This window comes from Fukomys damarensis, unplaced genomic scaffold (genome assembly GCF_012274545.1).
Source record: "Fukomys damarensis isolate Sample0158 unplaced genomic scaffold, DMR_v1.0_HiC HiC_scaffold_4, whole genome shotgun sequence".
In the NCBI taxonomy this organism is placed as follows: Eukaryota; Metazoa; Chordata; class Mammalia; order Rodentia; family Bathyergidae; genus Fukomys; species Fukomys damarensis.
Genome location: NW_022900916.1, coordinates 24,036,234 through 24,044,111, shown reverse-complemented (window position 1 = coordinate 24,044,111; position 7,878 = coordinate 24,036,234). Strand labels below are relative to the sequence as shown.

Here is a 7,878-nt window from a genome sequence, read left to right as displayed (position 1 = left end):
TATATATATACATACACAAATGGCTGAAAATATACCTCAGTGTGAAGAACCCAAGTTCGGTCCACAGTACCACAAAAAAAAGATATGTCTGGGATAATTCACACTACCCTCATACCAGTCATTACCTTGGTGAAGGCACACACAGAGGGAGGGAAGGTTGTACACAACTTTATATAGTTTGATTTATTTACGCTAGGTGTGTATTAATTCAATAAGATACCTTTGAAAACTGGGATGAAGGAATGGTATTTCATACTTTTCCAAGGAAGCTTTGTTTGCAGTGATCACCTTAGTGTTCACTTGCAAGAAGTCTCAAAGAATCCCAGCTGTGAGTGAAACTGCTGGCCTTATCAAAAGGAGCTTCCTGGTATCCAAACTTTCTTAACTGAAGAACATTCTTTTTTCTCTTTAGACATGCGGAAGTGTCCCTTACATCAAAATGCTTGGGACCAGAAGTGTTTTAAATTTTGAATGTCTTTAGATCTGGGAATATTTGCATATGCATAATGAGGTATCTTGGGAAAGGGATCCAAGCCCAAATGTGAAATTCAATTATGTTTCACATACATTTTATACATACGGCCTGAAAGTAATCTTGCACAATAATTTTAGTGCACTTATTTTTTTTTAAATGAGGTATAGAATTTTCTACTGTGGCGTTATGTCAGTGCTCAAAATGTTTACAATTTTGGAGCATTTCAAATTTTGGATTCAGATTAGGAATGCTCCATATGTAACATGCTGTACGTTATCCAGAGTCATCAGGGAACAGAGGGAGGGTGTGGACACTAACTTGGTCTGCGGGTGTCACAGGGGGTCAGAAGGCAAATCCAGGGCTGGGTGACCCCAGAGCCAGGGCACATGGGGACACACATGCCCAGTCTCACTACCTTTCCCAGCCATGCAGTGTGTACACATCATGAGGTTCCAGTCTGGCCACACAGCTCAGGCCATTTTCTGGATCTTCGCCAGCTGCCTGAGAAGACATGAGAGAAAATTAAAAGGCAGAACTGGAATGGTCAGAGCAAGGAAAAGTAGGAGCCGGCTGAGAACCTGTTCTGTTTTGTTTCTGACAACATGGAAAGGAAAGAGCTGATGTCACCCATATAATTCCAGTCTGTCCCCCCACAACCCATCATTGCTGCAAAAGACTCGGAACACACATGAAACCAAAGTGATGTTGGTTTTCCTATGAGCCAGGGCCTCAGGAGGAATTGTGAGGTAGAGATAAATCCAATCTGATGGGACCCCAGTCCCAGGAAGAAAGTCATCTCTGTCCCACTAGTGGGACAAGACACACTAACCAGCAGCCAGAAGATAAAAATTGGAGACTACAGGAATCTTCATGCCGGCCTCTCCTTTTACTGTCACCCCCCCAACTCAGGCTAATTTAATGCATTTTAAGCTTTAACAATGCACAAGTCAGGTTTATATTAGCAGCCACTTTGCACTGTTCAAAGCATAACTGGTGCATCAAAAGGAGATCTACTGTGAAAATAAGAGCCATGAAGCTTTTTATCACTGTGATTTGCATCCCTAGCTTCCTAGCAGTCCCTCGGATTTACAATGACGCCTTTGGGACTCCACATTTAGAACATTTATTTGGGAGCCCTGCTTCAGCTCCTTAACAGCTACCTCCTGACAAGGAACAGTGAAATGTATGCTGTATGTTTTCGGTTTGCTAATCCAACAGTCATTTCTGAGATCCATACAAATGAAAAACATACCAATAAGAAATGAAACCCTTAATTACTCTAATGTATGTACAGAGGCTCTCCTCCCAGCTCCTCCCTCCCTGCCTCCCCCACCCCAATCTTCCTTAACTCCTCTGGGTCCAATCCAGGAGCCTAAGCCTCCAGCCCATGGCAGTTCCCTTAAATGGCTGCAGGAAATTTGTTTTACAAGGCTGGTTTTAACTGAGCTACCTGCTGTGCACCACATTGCTACTGTTTGTGAAATGAATGATGGGAAAGGCAAGTCTGTGATTTCATTTGTTCAGACCGATTACTCACACGTTGCACACGGTATCATTTGCTTGTCACTTAATGACTGACCAGCCTGCTTGAATCATTAGTGCCACAGCGCAGTGAAAGGAAGACCTCGGCATAATGAGGCGCTGAAGGAAGTGGAGTGCTGTTTTACCTAAAAGAAATGGTGCACAGAAATCCAGCACAGCTGCAGGTGTTCCAATGACAATGTGGGAAGCAGTTAGCTTCCAATTTAGCAGAAAATTAAGAGCGAAAAAACTGTTATTTGTGAGAGAAGATACTCATGCAGGCAATCATCCCCACGCCGCATCCACAAGATGAGCATTCAGCTGTCTTTGTCGTGACTTAAAACAATTGGTATCTTGGGCTGCATTCAACACCAGATTGGTGCTTATTATCTGCAGTTTATTCTTTCTTGGGATATTTTGTTTTTTTTCCCCCCCTATTTTATGGTTAATTTGCTTGCTTGAATGTAAAGCCATTTAAGCTGAAAAATCTGGATTGTGGCTGATCATTGTGCCAGGGCTCTGAGCTGTATGATACAAGATAATTGGCAATTTTCAAATTCATAATCCATGTTGTTTCCCTCATCTCCCCCCCCACACCCCCTTTGTCCCTTCTGCTGGCTTCTCTACTCCCTTCTTTGGCATAATCTTCCGAACTGGTCACGGCAGGAAGGTGACTGCCAATAAATTCCTCCAGTCAGGACCCCAAACTCCTCAGGCTCCCTGTGGGGAGACCAAAGAGCAAAACACCATGATGTAAACCTGTGCACCACCCGGAAAGCAGTCACAAAACCCCACAAAAAAAAAATTACTCCTCCATGGAAAGATTTCATTCCATTTGGAATCAACATGCAGAGTATTGTTGGTAAGATAATAAAAACTTTTGACTTCGTTTGAGGTTTTGGTTTGAGGCAGGCAAGACCTCCCTACAGACCAATCTGTGAGCCAAGTGACAGGGTCCCACGTGGCAGTGACCAGCAGGCAGAAGTGGCCGGCGTACCCATTCCTGTCACCCCTTGCTGTGCCGGTCGAAGGGACGATGGCTACAGATGCCCACATCTCTCTGCACGCTGGTACAGTTTTGTGTTTTAAACGAATCGAAGCCACGGGATTTACTCCTAATAGCGTGAGCTTCTCTTGTTGCATTCTTTTCTGTCTTTCAGAGTCTCCTCATTTCGGTCAAGTTCCTCTTAGGCACCAGTTTTCCTTAGGTTTCTTCAGAGATGAAGTGGCGTGCTCTTATTTCTGTCCTAACCTGAACTCAGGATAATGGCGCTACTCCTGTATAGTGTTCAGCGTGCTTGAATGGGTGGTGGCAGCAGACTCGGGAGCTGTGAACCATAATCCTGTTGTCAGCTAAACAGAACAGGCAGACTTGCTCCTGGTAAGAAGGAACTTTTCTCAAAGATATTCTTCATTTTTTGAAATAGTCACACCCCCCACCTCACCCTGGAATATTCATGCCACTTTCCTTCCACTTATTGATTACAAGGAATTTATTCTTCCTCTTTGTCACTCTGCTATTTCTATGGACACACATGCTAATAACACCAGTTAAAACTGTAGAACATTATGCTTCCCCACTTTGCAATAATTTTCCACTTGAATTGCAATGCTGTTTTTCTTGCACATTTGTGTAAGCTCACAGAAGGAAAATGGAAAAGAATAGAAAGCACAGATATGGTGACCAGTCATAGACAAAACGAACAACAAATTAGCAGACCAAGAACATCAGAGAAAAGGTGTAAAAGGTTTTCTGTCCTCGGGTCCTATTTCGTGCCATCTTTCATTACTTTGTCTTTTTGCGTTCACGTTGCTCTCCAGTCAGACGCGAGAATTCCTTTTCATCATTGCTGTGTTTATTTTTCAAAATGCTGGCAGCCCTAAATTTCCAGTTCATGCACTATATCCTGGGGTGTAACTTGGGTTTCCAAGTGCCTTTACCCACTGTGAGTTTTGCATTTTACTCTTTCCTTGCACCAATATTCTGTGGTCACCAGCTGGCCTGAGAAAACTCTCCACTGTGCTCTATTTTTGTGTCCACTAATAGTCACTCTGTCTTCTGTTCTGCCAATTTGGTGCATAATATTTTCATTTTCTCTGTATTCGTTTCCAATACTCCTGTCAGCTTTCAGCATCTACTTCATTAAACTTCATCTCTGGTTTATCAGACACCAGCAGTGAAGGATCCTTTGTGACACTGGGAGAGAATTGATCTTGTTCTCTCGCCACACTTGTGGACCTGCCAAGGCAGGAGGATTTACTGCATGTCACACAGGCTGCTGGAGGACGTTCTGTGTCCCCATTTGTCATGCAGCTTCCATCGCTCACCAGGCCTGCAGCTTGTAAAGTTATTTCTGAAAATGTTGAAAGGATTATCCTCACTCATAAAATGCAAAATTTGCTTAACTGCCTTAGAAGCTTTAAGTCTGTCCTACTTGTTTTTCAAGAAAGGCTCATTTTAATTACAAAGTAAAATTGCTGTTGGGGGAGAGAGAATGTGATGGCCACAGCCAGTCGTCCTCTCCTTAGAGAAGGCCAAACAAGCCCCCTGCGGATGGCACATAAAGGAAGCCATCATGTTGACTTACATGCTATTCTACTGGGGAACAAACTTGTGGATAAGGGCATTTGGTTCCTTTTCACTTAAAGAATCTTGGTTCTATCTAATTTTCCAAGGGGCAAAGAATCTCCAGTGCAGAAGAACATTTGAAAAGAAAGTCCATTTGCTGTATAACTTTTACTAAGCTCCTAAGCAGTTGTTGAAAGGGGTCTCGAGCCCCCTTTGGGCGCCCCCTCCCAATCAGGTCACTCACGCCCCGAGAGGTCCGGCAGGAGATCTTTATTGAAGGGAGTCAGGTGAGGTACAAAGGCCGGGAGGCGAAGAAAAGGAGACGGGTACCAAGGGAAGGAGTGCTGGCTCATTTATAGGGTCTTGGGTGGGAGTTTTGCAATTTTAGGGGAATTAGCTGTTTTTTAACTTATTGCAGGCCACATTGCCTTATAAGGTCTTAGTCCTGCAGAAGTCCCTTATCAGATGTTGGCGTCATTTCTGGGAAGAATTCAACTGGGAGGGGGGAAACGAAACTTAAGTTGGGAAAACGAAACTTAAATTAGGAAGAACCCGGAAGTCAGATATAAAATGGAGGAGTTTAGAGTAACATGTACAATTTCCTAACAGTTGTAAATTCTAAACAGAAGATACAGAGCTCAAGACCTAGGGTAGAATCGTAGAATCTCCATACTCAGTGAGTCCAGTAACAATAACATATTTACTACACATACAGAATATTCTTGAGTTTCATCATTTACTGAATCCCATGGTTAACTTGTTTTTATAAATCAACTCAACAAACTAAGATGTGTATGATGTTCATAATGGAATCTAGGGCTATGCTCCTATAAAACCATCAGACAATCAAAAAAATTAGATCCTCTTATTAAATCTAGATTCCTTATTAAATGGAAACCCTCCACAGATCTAGCAATGACATAAAATCCCTGTGAGGGGGTAGCTGTATCTCTTGATCCTTTTTCTTCGGTCCTGAAAGGGGAAAAAAATCAAAGTGATCAGTAAATTTGCAAATTTATAAAAATTTGAGATATATATTTTTGGTGATGAGAATACATACTGAAAGCGTCAGAAAACATGGAAAGAAAGATTTGTAAAAGTAAATAAAGAGAATGTGCGGGTATAGTCTCATGGTAGGATGATAATCAGTGACAGATTCAAAGAAGGAAGCGGGAAGCAAGGGCTGCTATGCAGTCCATCCTCTGAGCCCATTCTCCTGAGCCCAATGTCCATCCTCTCAGGCGGTGAGAAGAAAGAACCTGATTTTAGTGCGTGCGTGTAGGGTGTTTCATGAGCAGCCTTCATCACACTTGTAAACCAGGGGAAGTTTGTGGCTCTCTTTCTGTTTCTCTACTTCTTGTCCTTCCTTGCTCCTCGCCACGCTGTGCCCCGGGGCTGCTAGATTTTTGCATCAGAGAAGAGCAGTGTGATTCACCAAGTCTTACTAAGGCAGGACAACAAAAAGCAGTTCCATCACGACCCCTGTACAAACAATGTAAGGACAGGAGCTGCAGATACAAAACAGAATGGTTCTGTGTACCAGGCATCACGTACTTCCACTGCGCCCCATGCTGGCTGTTTGACAGTGGGATGAATACCTCTTTTTCTATTTGTCAACTTTTGCCCCATTTCCTTGCCTTCGTTTCATTTTCTCTGCTATCCTTCAAGTAGCTCCACCCTAACAAATGAGCCCTCACTCGCCACTGGAGGTCCTGGTTCTCTGCCCCCTGGGCTGGCTCCCTGGGGTGTTGTGGTCTTGCTCTGTGTTCTCATGTTTGGCCATGACGATGCCCTGTGCGGTGACTATGACATCACCTTCTCCTCCTATTCCTCTTGCCTGTCTCCCGATCAGTCCAGCCAAGTGATGTTGACAGTTCACTGCGTAAGTCTTCTCCATTTTTCTCCACATTCGCTATGACTACCCCAGTCTAGGCCTTCAGAGCTTTGTGTTTATGTTTCAGCTTTAGTCTAGGTTGTGTTCTCATGACCAACCCCTCTTCCCAACACACTCACATCTTCACCTTCTCTGACATGCAGTTGCCAGACTAGTACTACAAAAACAATTTCCAATAAATTCATCTCCTTTTATAAAAACACTCTTTTAATTTTATTTACTTATTTTTTGCAGAATGAGGGGTTAAACCCAGGGCTAGGCAAGTGCTCCACCCCTGAACTGCAGCCCTACTCCTTTTATGATTTCATTTCATCTTATTTTATTTTTGAGACAGGGTCTCCCTATGTTGCCCTGGCTGGGCTTTGAATTTGTGATCGTTTTGCCTCAGCTGGAATTACAGGCCTACACCACTACTTGTAGCTTGCTTTCTTTTTCTTTTTTTTTTTAAATGAACAAAAATTGTGTATATTTGTACTATACAACATGAAGTTTTGATATGTGTATACATTATGGAATAGCTAAATCAAGCTATTGAGCATATCTGTTATCACATTTATCCTGTCTGTGTGTAAAAGAATTTTTAAAATCTTTATTAGTACTTTTCAAGCACACATGCATTATTATCGTCTACCTACCATCGCTATATTGTATGGAAGATCTCCTGGACTTATTCTTGCCTTTTTTTTAAGAGTTAAAAATAGTCTGCAACTTGAGAGAACAGCATAGATAATATGCAATTTTGTTAAATATTTTCTCTTACTTGAAATTGAAATGTGACAATTTTTGTACTTCCTTACAGGGGTACCACTCATCACAGTTTAGAATGCAACTGAGATGCCCCAATCAGCTATGTATAGTTTCAACAATCGCTTTTCTCTTTAGATTCATGGACCTCCAAACTCTGATTCCACGTACTTAAATATGCCTTTGTCCACACTTCCCTCTTTCTACACCTTTGACATTTCTCTCCAAAGATGAAAGCTTTTATTCTATCCTTGTAGATAGGTTTACAGAAGGGTAACATAGATATGTTCCAAGGATGTAAGAGTAACAGAAAAACTGGTATACATTCCTTTTCACTTGGACCATGGCCCGGACACCCAGCTGATTCTTTCTTTCCAAGTTCTGCCATCTCCATGTGTTTTATAGAACCTTCATTTATTGAAAATTCATTTTGAATAGTCTAGTTTACTTAAGGCCACTTAAAATTATATTTAAAATCTTTTTTTTTTTTCTTTTTTGGTTCCCAGGGATCGAACATGGGACCTTGCGCTTGTGAGGCAGGCGGTGGAACCACTGAGCTAACTAAATCCCTGGCCCTTAATATCATTTTGTAACTGTCATCATTTATAAGTTGAAGTATTTAAGACATTAAACATGTTTTTATAAAAGAACAGGAACTAAAAAAAAAAAAAAAAA

At 42.0% G+C, this 7,878-nt stretch overlaps 1 pseudogene; it reads left to right on the top strand.

Annotated features, from left to right (window-relative positions):
• Positions 1-6,336: 6,336 nt before the first annotated feature.
• LOC104874149 overlaps positions 6,337-7,878 on the top strand; it is a 63,537-nt pseudogene continuing 61,995 nt past the window's right edge.